Source organism: Saimiri boliviensis, chromosome X (genome assembly GCF_048565385.1).
Source record: "Saimiri boliviensis isolate mSaiBol1 chromosome X, mSaiBol1.pri, whole genome shotgun sequence".
NCBI lineage: Eukaryota > Metazoa > Chordata > Mammalia > Primates > Cebidae > Saimiri > Saimiri boliviensis.
In genome coordinates, this window is record NC_133470.1 from 3,696,230 (window position 1) to 3,710,802 (window position 14,573).

Genomic DNA, 14,573 nt, shown 5'->3' on the forward strand with positions numbered 1-14,573 from the left:
CCAAAAAAGACTCACTGGAGCAGTTTGCGATCGTTCCTGTGAAGTGGATCTCCAGGCTAGTCCTTGAGTTGATAAAGGTATAGGAACAGGACAGCAGAACCAAGGATGACATGAGGGTTTGCTTTTGATCTCTTAAAAGGCTCCATCTGTTGTGGAGGTTACTTGGCAGAACTCACATGCACCCCAAACCATGGAATCGGTCATTCGACCCTGGAAAGGATGTGTGGGTTTGTTTTCTTGTTTCGACGTCTATTTATGTGAGAAGTCTTCAGACACCATACAAAAGTAAATGAGGTTTTCCAAAGTGCATGTTTCAAGAATTACTTCTGAAAAGAGGGTATGTTTTGTCTCCAGTAGGTTGCTGTTTAACTACTCAATGGGACAGATACAGTTTCTTGTCTAAATGCTGACCACCAGAAAAGCCTCCTGCCAGTTCTGATCATGCGTGCAGAGAAAGTGCAGGAATCTCAGAATAGGCTGATTGTCAGTCCTAAGGAGTAGGGCTGTTAGTTGGGAAAGTGATTAAAAATATTTTATATTTGCAAGAGAGAAAACAAAACAAGAATGTAGAATATTTAATTTCCCACCTACCACCAAATATTGCATAGGCTGCATATAAAATATATACTATGTATTTCCTCATATTTATTGTATGTAATTACTATATATTATATAATTAACAAATATAAATGTATTAGACATAATTAGTATACGTACTATTATATAGTACTACAATATCTAATGTTAGTAATTAATTAGTAATTTCGATTAGTAAATGTTAGTGTTTTTAGTATTTACTACTTATTACACTATTACTAGTTATTTTGTCATTTACTATTAGCAAATAATAGTAATTTACTAATTACTATTAGTAAAATATTAGTAATATAGTAATTATATATAATACTGTTATTATATTTTTCTCTAGAGAAGCCGAATTTCCAATTTAAAATTCGTTTTTAAATTTCAAAATCACCTACCACCTTGATATAGAAGCTAAAATAAAACAGTGCCTGCTATTGGTCCCCAAGGAATGAGTCAAACTGCCAAACTACAAAACTCATATAAACACTGTGAAGGGAAATTTCTAAGCAAATCAAAATAAAAAGCCAATCAAACAGTTCTTAAGAAGACTGTCTTAGTCCATATGGGCTGCTATAATAAACTACCCTAGACTAGGTAACTTAAAGGCAACAGACGTTTATTGCTCACAGCTCCGGAGGCTGGGAGTCCAAGATCTTGGCATGGCAGATTCAGTGTCTGGTAGGGACCTGCTTCCTGGTTCATAGATGGCACCTTCTCACTGTCCTCACATGTTGGAAGAAGCAAGGGAGCTCTCTGGGGTCCCTTTTATAAGGGCACTCATGCCATCATGAGGTTCCACCTTCATGATACCATAATCTCCCCAAACCCCCAACCCCTAATACCAAAACACTGGTGGTGTGGATTTCAACATAGGAACTTGGGGGAACACAGATGTTCAGATTATAGCAAGGACCTTTTCATTAGTGGATTTGTGAAGTCGCTGCAAACTATCTCAACAGGCAGGAGTCTAGACTCCTACCCCACTTTATATTACAGGCTGAAGCTTGATTTTCTTTTTTTTTTTTCTTTAGCTGCAGATTATTGAATGGGTTGTTACATTGAGTTGATGCTATTGATTTGCAGTTTCATTTCTTGCTCTTTAATTGGCAGTAATCACATGGAGAAGACCCTTCAGTCTCAGATGAGTCCCTCTTGAAGCAGAAAGAGTGAATTTGAACATCTAATGTAGTAACACAGTGTTACATTCTATAACATTGTTTAAATGTAAAAGTAAATGTTTTCCTTTGCCCGAACATTAGAATTCTTTTTTTTTTTAACCTGTGCATCTTAGCACTCACAGAAGGGCAGATAATACAATATGAATGTGCCTATACATTGAACTTGAATGCTGGTGGATGCCTTAGCTTTATTTCAGGGACTAGGAGATGCAAGCCACTGTCTAAGGTGGATGTGCCATTTCACCCTTCAGTGTGGTTAATTGGTTTGTTCCCATATGTAATGTAGCCTGGAGCTCCCTTCACCTTCCTCCTGCAGTATAACACAGGTGATTTTCGTTTTTTATTTTCTGCTTCACAGAAGATGTCCTGAGAGTTCTGGGCTTGCAGTTAAATTTTTATGTGACCCTGGTACATGGTGATGTAGATGCTTCTGTCTCCGGGCTCCTTTGGCCTTTGCTTCTACAGAGTTGTTAGGAATGAATGATAGATGTGGCAGGACAGAAGACTGCTAACAGAGTCTAGGGTGTGTGGTTTTTTTTTAATTTGTTTTTTTATTCTGAATAGTACAATTATTGCAATTCCATTGTTTGGGAGTTTCTGCTAAGTATTTCATAGCCTGGTTTTTAAAGCCAGGCTTAAATAACATATTTTACTGAATCTGAATAGTTGGTGAATATAAGAGTTTGTGGTTTAGATGTAGGGTTGTTGGCCACATTCATAAGGTAGTAAAAACCCCAGGACAGACCCGTTGCTTACCCTTATCCTCACATGGCTATGGTCTCCTTTCTTAGGATATCAGGAGTAGAAGTGGACAAGTCAGGAAGAGGGGTGACAGCACATCCTAGAGAGAGAAGTTACTTCACTGCTAGCTAATTTAAACATCATTTGTAGAAAACAGATTTCTACATGATATAATTCAATAGTGTTCAATCTGTTTAGTGCATATATGATTCTAAAAAATTATAACATATTTGTGTGTGTGTGTGCACATTGCCAGATAGATATTGGAGTAGACTACAAAATCTCTACATATTATTCAGCATGAAACAGAAGAAATCAAAATACACACTTGCAGCAGGCCCTTGCAGCCATGATCACGGGATTCACATGATTAAACACTCATTTTCTTCTTGTAGGATGCAGTTTGTCTTGGTTCAACATAGTGTCTCGACTCAGACTGTTGGATTTAAGTCCTTCATGAACTTGTGTCTGACCTTGAGCAGGGCATTTAACCTCCCCTGCCTCAGTTTCCTACATCTTAGTCCATTCAGTCTACTGTAATGAAATACCATACACTAGGCGGCTTATCAACAGCAGACATTATTTCTTATGGTTCTGGAGGCTGGAAGTCCAAGATCAAAGTGCCTGCAAATTCAATGTCTGGTGAGGCCCCACTTTCTGGTTCCATAAGGGCATTCATCCCATTCATGAGGTCTCACCCTCTCATGACTTTATCACCTTACAAAGGCTCTACCTTTTAATGCTGTCAGCTTAGGGGTGAGGATTTCAACATAGAAAGCTTACAGAGACACAGACACTCAGGGTATAGCATCTCCTCTGCAAAAATGGGATTATATTTGCACCTGGGGCATTGTAGCTTTCACATAGAAGATGAGATTTATAAACTCCACATGGAGAGAAGTACTTCACATATAGTAGGTGTTCACTTACTCTCTGGTAGCCAATGTTATTATTCAGGGTATCATGGTGGGGCACTTTGAGAAGACCCTGTGTCTTCCTTCTGCTGTCACAGCCACTTGCAGTGAGATGTGAAGATGAAAGCACTGAGGAAGGGAGGCTAAACCCATGGAACCCAGGGAGCACATGAGGCCACAGGTCTTCCTGGTTGTACCATGTGCTGAGCATCCTCAGCACCCCGTCATGGAAGGAGACACCTTTTAAAGGCGGCTCCATGAATGCAGAAATAACACCTGGCCATCTTTCAACTCAACTCTACTTTTCTTTAGGCAAAAGACATGTCAAGATTCATCGAGTTCATGTATTTTTATTTTCTCAACATCAGAAGCTTTGAAACACACAGAGAAGCCAAACACAATTGCTGGTTTTCTGGACTTGCCTTAAACAACCCCAGTTATTACTAGAAGGCCGAGATTTGATTAATGGGTATGATCATGGGTTCATCCTTTTGCTTACCCAATGAGGTGATTCTGGTTACTTTTTAAACAACAAAAGCAGGGGTCAGCAAATGTTTTCTGTCACGGGCCAAATTGCAATTATTTTTGGCTGTGTCGGGGACAGGGTCTGTGTCGAAGCATTCCACTCTGCCAGCTTAGCAACAAAACAGCCACAGGCAAAGCAGAAAGGGATGGGGCGGCCAAGGACCAATAAAGCTTTATTTCTGGACACTGAAATTTTAATTTTACAGAATTTTTGTGTGTCAAGAAATATTCTTCTTTTGATTCTTTTTTCCCGAATCATTAGAAAATTTAATAACCATTCTTAGCTTGTAGGCAAGAATCCTGAAAGCAGGTGGCAGGCTGGATTTGGCTTTTGGGCCATAACTGTCCAAATGATGGAATCCATGCTGCTCTTTAGTATAACAGTCCAAGGTCTCTAAGATTTTTGTCTTACTATCCTACCCAAGAGAAGGTCTTTCCTACCCCTTCATTTGCATCTAGCTAAACAGAGTCCCAAAAGGGCTGGCTGAAGACTCACTTGTTCTGTGTAGCCTGTCCAACTTCCTCCAGTCTCTTTAACCACATTTATAAACATCTGTCCATTGGTCAGTGTGACACAAGCTACTGTCACATTTATAAATATCTGTCAATCACAGGATTTGACACACTCTTTATAAAGACAACTGCAACGGCTTTGAAGACGGGCCAAACAGGGTTTGATCCCTAGCTCTCGCTGGCTGCTCCAAGTCTTTGTTTTCTTGTCTATGCAATCATCATCATAATACATATTTGGCAAGATTGTTATTGTGGGTCTGGTACAGTGGCTCATGCCTGTTATCCTAGCACTTTGGGAAGCCAAGAAAGGATTGCTTGAGCTCAGGAGTTAGCGACCAGCCTGGACAACATGGCAAAACACTGTCTTTACAAAATATACAAAAATTAGTGTGACCAATGCCTGTAATCCCAGATACTCAGGAGGCTGTGGCACTAGAATCATTTGAACCCAGGAGGCAGAGACTGCAGTGAGCCAAGATCACATCATTGCACTGCAGTCTGGATGACAGACAAGACTTTGTCTCAAAAAAAAAAACATTTTTTTTAAGATTGTTATTGTAAGGATTTAGAAAAGATGGTACATTTAAAACACTCTAAATGATTTTAGCTCATAAAATGAATCTATGACAGAGATGATGATGATGGTGATGATGACTTTTAACCACGTATGGTAGTTTTGGTTGATTGATGGACTTTGTGAATTTGAAATCTCTACCCCTCCATACTAATGCTGACTGTGGCTATACCAGATGGAAATGCCCCTTCTAGATGAAAAATGTTTAAAGTCCCAAAATATGAGTCCCTCTCAAACTGCTACTTCAGTCCTAACTAAAAAAATTAAGATATCAAAATCTTAATATCTTAAGATATTAGGTACAGTGGCTCACACCTATAATCCTAGCATTTTGGGAGGCCACTGTAGGGGAATCAGTTGAGGTCAAGAGTTCAAGACCAGCCTGGGCAACATAGTGACACCCTGTCTTTACAAAAAATACAAAAATTTAGCCTAGCATGGTGGTGCATGCCTGTAGTCCCAGCTACTCAGGAGGCTGAGGCAAGAGGATCACTTGAGCCCAGGAGTTTGAGGCTGCAGTGAGCTATGATTATGCATGCACTCCAGACTGGGTGACAGAGCAAGATTCTGTCTCCAAAAAGAAAAAAAAAAATCTGTTTCCTTAGACTAGTCATTCATAAATAGAGCTATCTTTTTGTCCTCGAAAATCTGGAGGAAATGACTGGTGACATTTTGGGTTGTCACTACTGGAGGATGGGGCTGCTCCTGGTATCTGGTGTAGAGGCGAGAGGTGCTGTTGAACACCCTAAAATGTGCGGGATGCTCCCCTCACCAACTAAAAAATGATCTGTCTCCAAAGGGCATTGTACTACCAAGGTTGAGAAAAGAGGAAGAAAGTAAGGTAGTAAAAGAGAGAGGGAAGGAGAGAGAAAGAGAGAGAGAGAGGGAGAACACTAATAGTATGTTTTTCAGGAAATTTTTTTTCAGGAAATTTAAGTACATTTTTCAGGAAATTAAATCACTTTCGGCTTTTAAATCACTATGGCCTAAAAGGGACTCTATATTTTCCTTTTAGAGAGCGAGTCAACCACTGAGAACATGAGGGCATACCAGATAACCAACTTTTTTTTTTTAGACGGACTCTCGCTCTGTCACCAAGGCTGGAGTGCAGTGTGATCTCACTCTCTGCAACCTCTGCCTCCCGGGTTCAAGTGATTTGCCTCCCTCAGCGTCCCAAGTAGCTGGGATTGTAGGTGTGCACCACCACATCCAGCTAATTTTTGTATTTTTGGGAGAGACAGGGTTTCCCCATGGTGGCCAGGATGGTCTTGATCTTTTGACCTTGTGATCTGCCAGCCTGGGCCTCCCAAAGTGCCGGGATTACAGGCGGGAGCCACCGTGCCCAGCTGACCAATTATTTTTAAATTGCTTTATGGGGACTAATGCAGGAATTAACTCAAAATGAAAAGATAAGCTTTCGCATCAGAAGGACAACTTTTTACTGAAGGTGGAACAGTCTGTCTGTGTCTCGTAGACACTGAATAAACGGCTGCAGAGATAATATAAGATCAGATCACATATAAATCCCATCCTAGATATAATTGGACCTAGGGAACTCTAATAAGATCTCTCCTAACATAATTGTAAAAACATTAAAGGAGATGCCCTCTATATTGGAAAGCCTAACAAAAGAGCAATGAAACATCTTCAGCCAAGGATCAAAATGGATTTCGTACGGGCAGAACATCTGCAGTCGAGTCAACGAACACTGATGCCGGGACACTCCTTACCTTGCTCTCTTGTTTGTGTGGTTATTTAAAACTGTGTGTCTACCTGAAGGACAAAGCTAGGCTTTCCGCTTATTTACATGCTTGCTCCATGGGGCACGGCGTGACCTGTCTCCTGGCTGAATCTGTTTAATAAGGTAGTCAGTAATAAGAATTCTCCACTCATCTGAAAAATAGCGATAACAATTTTCCAGAAAGCCACACTATAATTAAAAGTCACCGGGGGTGATGCATTACTCTGTCTAAATAACTATATCTAAAGACAAGAGGCAACAGTGTTGCCACAAAGTCCCTGCATTGGGCAGGGAGAGATGTGCAATATACAAATACTTGATTTTATAATTTTTAAAATTCCAGGAAACTGTAACTGGTTGCTTGCAAAGCTAGAGCTGGGCAGATCAGGAAAAATGGAGAAATACTCTTTCTACGCTTTTTTTTTTTTTTTTTTTTTTTTTTGAGGCAGGGTCTTGCTCTGTCTCAAAGCAAGTGGTGCGATCTTAGCTCACCGTAGCCAAAAACTCCCAGGCACAAGTGATTCTCCCACCTCAGCCTCTGCTGTAGCTGGTACCATAGGCACACACCATCATTCCTAGTTCATTTTTAAACTTTTTGTAAAGTTGAGGCGGGTCTCACCATATTGCCCAGGCTGGTCGCAAACTCCTGGCCTCAAGAAGTCCTCCTGCTTCAGCCTCCCAAAGTTCTGGGATTATAGGCAGGAGCAAGAAATATTCTTTTCCAACCCTTGCATTTCATAAGTGGTAAACTGAAATCTCAAATCGTAAATTATATGCTAAAATCACACAGCTCTTGTGACCAGGCAGTACTAGAAGCCAGTCTCAGTGTTCTCAATTCAGTTCTCTTTTCCTCAACCAGGCTTGACCTTCGCACTATTAACACTTTGGGCTGGGCCATTCCCAGTGGAAGTGTCCTGTGTTACGTGGGATGCTTACTGGCATCCTGACCTCTACCTGTTAGAAACTGTAACCAAATGTGTGTCTAGTTGCCCATCACTTGCAGAGACCAGTTAGCAAGAGCAAATTCTGGTAGAAAGAAAGTGACTTTATTCCACAGCTTAGCTGAGGGGAGGAGGTAGAGACTCCTGTCTTAAGGGTATTGCTTTACATTTTGGTGCAGACAGCGGGGGCTTTTAATGGGACACTGGGGTAAATGGCAAGGAGATGTGGGGTCTACATGACTTGCTTGGGACATCTTATCTATTTGGTGGTCAGGCTGGTGCCATCACTGGCAGAGCTAGCCTGCAGACTGAGACAATCTCCTGGTGAGACAGAGTTCCAGAGGGGCCTGGTTTACTTCAGGGTTCACTCTCTGGAACTTCTGAGTTTACACATAGTTACAAAAGCTTGTGCAGTGGCTCACACCTATAATCCCAGCACTTTGGGAGGCCGAGGTGGACAGATCACGAGGTCAAGAGTTCGAGACCAGCCTGGCCAATATGGTGAAACCCTGTCTCTACTAAAAATATAAAAATTAGCCAGTGTGGTGTCACACGCCTGTAATCCCAGCAACTTGAGAGGCTGAGGCAGGAGAATCTCTTGAGCCTGGGAGGCGGAGCTGCAGTGAGCTGAGGTCGTGCCACTGCACTCCAGCCTGGGAGACAGAGTGAGATTCCGTCTCAAAAAAAAAAAAAAGCTTGCCGTGTAGGGAGTGTCTGCTGGAGAGAAGGTAAAGGCTACAATTGCATTCCTAAAGAGCTAAGTAAGAGGAAGGGGGAAAGGAAAAGGGGAACTTCATTTTTTTCTTTTGAAAACAAGGTACTCGGAATGCTGGGAAGATGGCCGCCTAAGAACAGCGCAGGACTTCAGCTCCCAGTGAAAGTGCAGAGGGTGAGTGGACGCCGCATTTCCAGACGAACTCTTGTTGCCCACAGACCAGGAGATACCCAGGCAGAGGGGTCGCCAGCGTCGCAGTCCCAGCCGGTGCGGCTGTTTTGGCCCCCGCGGGGCTGATTCCGCCCGCGCGGCTGCTGTGACCACGCCCTGTTGCTGCGGTTCTCTGTACAAAAGCCACTGGTCTGGGAGCCCTCTTAGCTGGCGAGCAGAGCCCTGAGACGGCAGAGTTCCCCACTCACCTGAAATAGCGAGTCAGGCCAGGAGATTCCTAGGCAAAAAATCCGCCAGGAGCCGGCGCCGCAGTTCGAGCCGACTCCGTGAGTCGCAGCACGGGAGATCCCGGCGCCTTTTCAACAAGCGACCTGAACGCGGGGTCGTTCAACTTAAAAGAAAAGACTCGGAGTCAGGGAGCCAGGTGATCAGGCTCGGTTGGTTCCACCCCCCCACCCCCAACAACAACGAAAACAAAAACAGTAATTGGAAACCCTCTGTGTTGAGCCCTTCAAACCAAGCACAGCTGAACCGGGACGGTCCCGCTCGGTGGGGGAGGGGCTTCCGCCATTACTGAGACTCTCTACCTCTACGGAGGCAGGCTGCCGTTGCTGAGGCAACCTGCCACAACAGAGAGAGTCCACCATAACAGAGGCGGGGCCACCATTGCCGAGACAGTTCTAACTATGCCCATATAAAAAGGACTACAGGGAAGAGCTCAGGGCAGCTGGGCGGAGCCCACAGCAGCTCAGCAAAGCCCCTGCGGGCAGGCAGTGGCTAGGCGTGCTGCTAGCTGGGCGGGTCCGACCTGAAAGAAAAATCAAAAAAGGCAGTAGTGCAACGGAAACTCATAAAGCTCCAACTCCCTGGGACAGAGACAGACAACAGGTGGATAAACCCACAAAAATGGAAGGAAACCAGTGCAAAAAGGATGAAAACTCCCGAAACCAGAACACCTCTCCTCCTAAAAGGGACCACAACTCCTCACCAGCAAGGGAACCAGACTGGATGGAGAAGGAGGGTGATGAAATGACAGAATCAGACTTCAGAAGGTGGGTAGTAAGAAACTACAGTGAGCTAAAAGAACATGTTCTAACCGAACACAAAGAAAAGAGGAACCTTGAAAAAAGATTGGACGAACTGCTGATGAGAATGGAAAGCATAGAGAGGAGTATAAGTGAATTGATAGAGCTGAAAAATGCAACACGGGAACTTCGTGAAGCATGCACAAGCTTCAACAGCCGAATGGACCAAGCAGAAGAAAGGATATCAGAGGTCGAAGATCAACTCAATGAAATAAAAAGAGAAGGCAAGAACAGAGAAAAAAGCGCAAAAAGGAATGAACAAAATCTTCAAGAAATGTGGGACTATGTGAAAAGACCTAATCTACGTCTGATAGGTGTACCTGAATGTGATGAAGAGAATGAATCCAAGCTGGAAAATACTCTTCAGGATATTATCCAGGAAAACTTCCCCAACCTAGCAAGGCAGACCAATATTCAAATCCAGGAAATACAGAGAACACCACAAAGATATTCCTCAAGAAGAGCAACCCCAAGGCACATAATTGTCAGATTCACCAAGGTTGAAATGAAAGAGAAAATGCTAAGGGCAGCCAGAGAGAAAGGTCGGGTTACCCACAAAGAAAAGCCCATTAGGCTCACAGCAGATCTCTCAGCAGAAACCCTACAAGCCAGAAGAGATTGGGGGCCAATATTCAACATCCTTAAAGAAAAGAACTTTCAACCCAGAATCTCCTATCCAGCCAAACTAAGCTTCATAAGTGAAGGAAAAATAAAATCCTTTGTGAACAAGCAAGCACTCAGAGATTTCATCACCACCAAACCTGCCCTACAAGAACTCCTGAAAGAGGCTCTACACATATAAAGGAACAACCAGTACCAGCCACTCCAAAAACACACCAAATGGTAAAAGAGCATCAACACAATCAAGAATCTGCATCAACTAACCAACAAAACAGCCAGGTAGCATCAAAATGACAGTATCAAATTCACACATAACAATACTATCCCTAAATGTCAATGGACTAAATGCCCCAATCAAAAGACACAGACTGGCAAATTGGATAAAAAGCCAAAACCCATCAGTGTGCTGTATCCAGGAAACCCATCTTACATGCAAGGATACACAAAGGCTCAAAATAAAGGGATGGAGGAAGATCTACCAAGCAAATGGAGAGCAAAAAAAGGCAGGAGTTGCAATTCTCATCTCTGATAAAATAGACTTTAAAGCAACAAAGATCAAAAGAGACAAAGAAGGACATTACATAATGGTAAAAGGATCACTGCAACAAGAAGAGCTAACGATCCTAAATATATACGCACCCAATACAGGAGCACCCAGATACATAAGGCAAGTTCTTAATGACTTACAAAGAGACTTAGACTCCCACACAATAACAGTGGGAGACTTTAACACCCCATTGTCAATATTAGACAGATCAACCAGACAGAAAATCAACAAGGATATCCAGGACCTGAATACAGACCTGGAACAAGCAAACCTAATAGACATTTACAGAACTCTCCACCCCAAATCCACAGAATATACATTCTTCTCAGCACCACATCACACCTACTCTAAAATTGACCACATAATTGGCAATAAATCACTCCTCAGCAAATGCAAAAGAAAGGAAATCATAACAAACAGTCTCTCAGACCACAGTGCAATTGAGTTAGAACTCAGAATGCAGAAACTAACTCAGAACCGCACAGCTTCATGGAAACTGAATAACTTGCTCTTGAATGTTGACTGGATAAACAATGAAATGAAGGCAGAAATAAAGATGTTCTTCAAAACCAATGAGAACGAAGACACAACATACCAGAATCTCTGGGACACATTTAAAGCAGTCTCTAGAGGAAAATATATAGCAATGAGTGCCCACATGCGAAGAAAGGAGAGATCTAAAATTGACACCCTATCATCAAAATTGAAAGAGCTAGAGGAGCAAGATCAAAAAAACTCAAAACCTAGCAGAAGACAGGAAATAACTAAGATCAGAGCAGAACTGAAGGAAATAGAGACACAAAAAACTCTTCAAAAAATCAATAAATCCAGGAGCTGGTTTTTTGAAAAGATCAACAAAATAGACCACTAGCCAGATTAATAAAAAAGAAAAGAGAGAATAACCAAATTGATGCAATAAAAAACGATAAAGGGGATATCACCACAGATTCCACAGAAATCCAAACCATCATCAGAGATTATTACAAACAACTCTATGCACATAAACTAGTAAACCTGGAAGAAATGGATAAATTCCTTGACACCTGCATCCTCCCAAGCCTAAACCTGGAAGAAGCCGAAACCCTGAATAGACCAATAACATGGTCTGAAGTCGAGGCAGCAATAAAGAGCCTACCACCCAAAAAAAGCCCAGGTCCAGATGGGTTCACAGCTGAATTCTACCAGACATACAAGGAGGAGCTGATACCATTCCTTCTGAAACTATTCCAGACAATCCAAAAAGAGGGAATCCTTCCCAAATCATTTTACGAGACAAACATCATCCTGATACCAAAACCCGGCAGAGACTCAACAAGAAAAGAAAATTTCAGGCCAATATCCATGATGAACATAGATGCAAAAATCTTCAATAAAATACTGGCAAACCGATTGCAACAGCATATCAAAAAGCTCATCCACCATGATCAAGTAGGATTCATCCCGGGGATGCAAGGCTGGTTCAACATACGCAAGTCCATAAACGTAATTCACCACATAAACAGAACCAAAGACAAAAACCACATGATTATCTCGATTGATGCAGAGAAGGCTTTTGACAAAATTCAACAACCCTTTATGCTAAAAACCCTCAATAAACTAGGCATTGATGGAACGTATCTCAAAACAATAAAAGCTATTTACGACAAACCAACAGCCAATATCATACTGAATGGGCAAAAACTGGAAGCATTCCCTTTGAAATCTGGCACTAGACAAGGATGCCCTCTCTCACCACTCCTATTCAATATAGTACTGGAAGTTCTAGCCAGAGCAATCAGGCAAGAAAAAGAAATAAAGGGTATCCAAATTGGAAAGGAGGAAATGAAATTGTCTCTATTTGCAGATGACATGATTGTATATCTGGAAGACCCCATCATCTCAGCCCAAAATCTCCTGAAACTGATAAACAACTTCAGCAAAGTCTCAGGATACAAAATCAACGTGCAAAAATCACAAGCATTCCTATACACCAGTAATAGACTTCAAGAGAGCCAAATCAAGAACGAACTGCCATTCACAATTGCTACAAAGAGAATAAAGTACCTAGGAATACAACTAACAAGGAACGTAAAGGACCTCTTCAAGGAGAACTACAAGCCATTGCTCAACGAAATAAGAGAGGATACAAACAGATGGAGAAACATTCCATGTTCATGGTTAGGAAGAATCAACATCGTGAAAATGGCCATACTGCCCAAAGTAATTTACAGATTCAACGCTATTCCCATCAAGCTACCAATGACCTTCTTCACAGAACTGGAAAAAAACACCTTAAACTTCATATGGAACCAAAAGAGAGCCCGCATCGCCAAGTCAATTCTAAGCAAAAAGAACAAAGCAGGAGGCATCACACTACCGGACTTCAAACTATACTATAAGGCTACAGTAATCAAAACAGCATGGTACTGGTACCAAAACAGAGATATAGACCAATGGAACAGAACAGAGGCCTCAGAGGAAATACAACATACCTACAACCATCTGACCTTCGACAAACCTGACAAAAACAAGCAATGGGGAAAGGACTCCCTGTTTAATAAATGGTGTTGGGAAAACTGGCTAGCCATGTGCAGAAAGCAGAAACAGGACCCCTTCCTGACACCTTACACCAAAATTAACTCCAGATGGATTAAAGACTTAAACATCAGACCTAATACCATAAAAACCTTAGAAGAAAATCTAGGCAAAACCATTCAGGACATAGGTGTAGGCAAGGACTTCATGACCAAAACGCCAAAAGCTATGGCAACAAAAGCCAAAATAGACAAATGGGACCTAATCAAACTCCACAGCTTCTGCACGGCAAAAGAAACAGTCAGTAGAGTGAATCGGCAACCAACAGAATGGGAAAAAATTTTTGCAGCCTACCCATCTGACAAGGGGCTGATATCCAGAATTTACAAAGAACTAAAGCAGATCTACAAGAAAAAAACAAACAAGCCCATTCAAAAATGGGCAAAGGATATGAACAGATACTTTACAAAAGAAGACATACAGGAGGCCAACAAACATATGAAAAAATGCTCATCATCACTGGTCATCAGAGAAATGCAAATCAAAACCACATTGAGATACCATCTCACACCAGTTAGAATGGCGATCATTAAAAAATCGGGAAACAACAGATGCTGGAGAGGATGTGGAGAAATAGGAACACTTTTACACTGTTGGTGGGAATGTAAATTAATTCAACCATTGTGGAAGACAGTGTGGCGATTCCTCAAGGACCTAAAAATAGAAATCCCATTTGACCCAGCAATCCCATTACTGGGTATATATCCAAAGGATTATAAATCATTCTACTACAAGGACACGTGCACACGAATGTTCATTGCAGCACTGTTTACAATAGCAAAGACCTGGAACCAACCCAAATGCCCAAGGATGATAGACTGGATAGGGAAAATGTGGTACATATACACCATGGAATATTACGCAGCCATCAAAAACGATGAGTTCACGTCCTTTGTAGGGACATGGATGAACCTGGAAACCATCATTCTCAGCAAACTGACACAAGAGCAGAAAATCAAACACCGTATATTCTCACTCATAGGCGGGTGTTGAACAATGAGAACATATGGACGTAGGGAGGGGAGCACTACATACTGGGGTCCATTGGGGGGAAATGGGGGAGGGACGGGGGGGTGGGGAGGTGGGAAGAGATAGCATGGGGAGAAATGACAGATACAGGTGCGGGGACGGAAGGCAGCAAACCACAC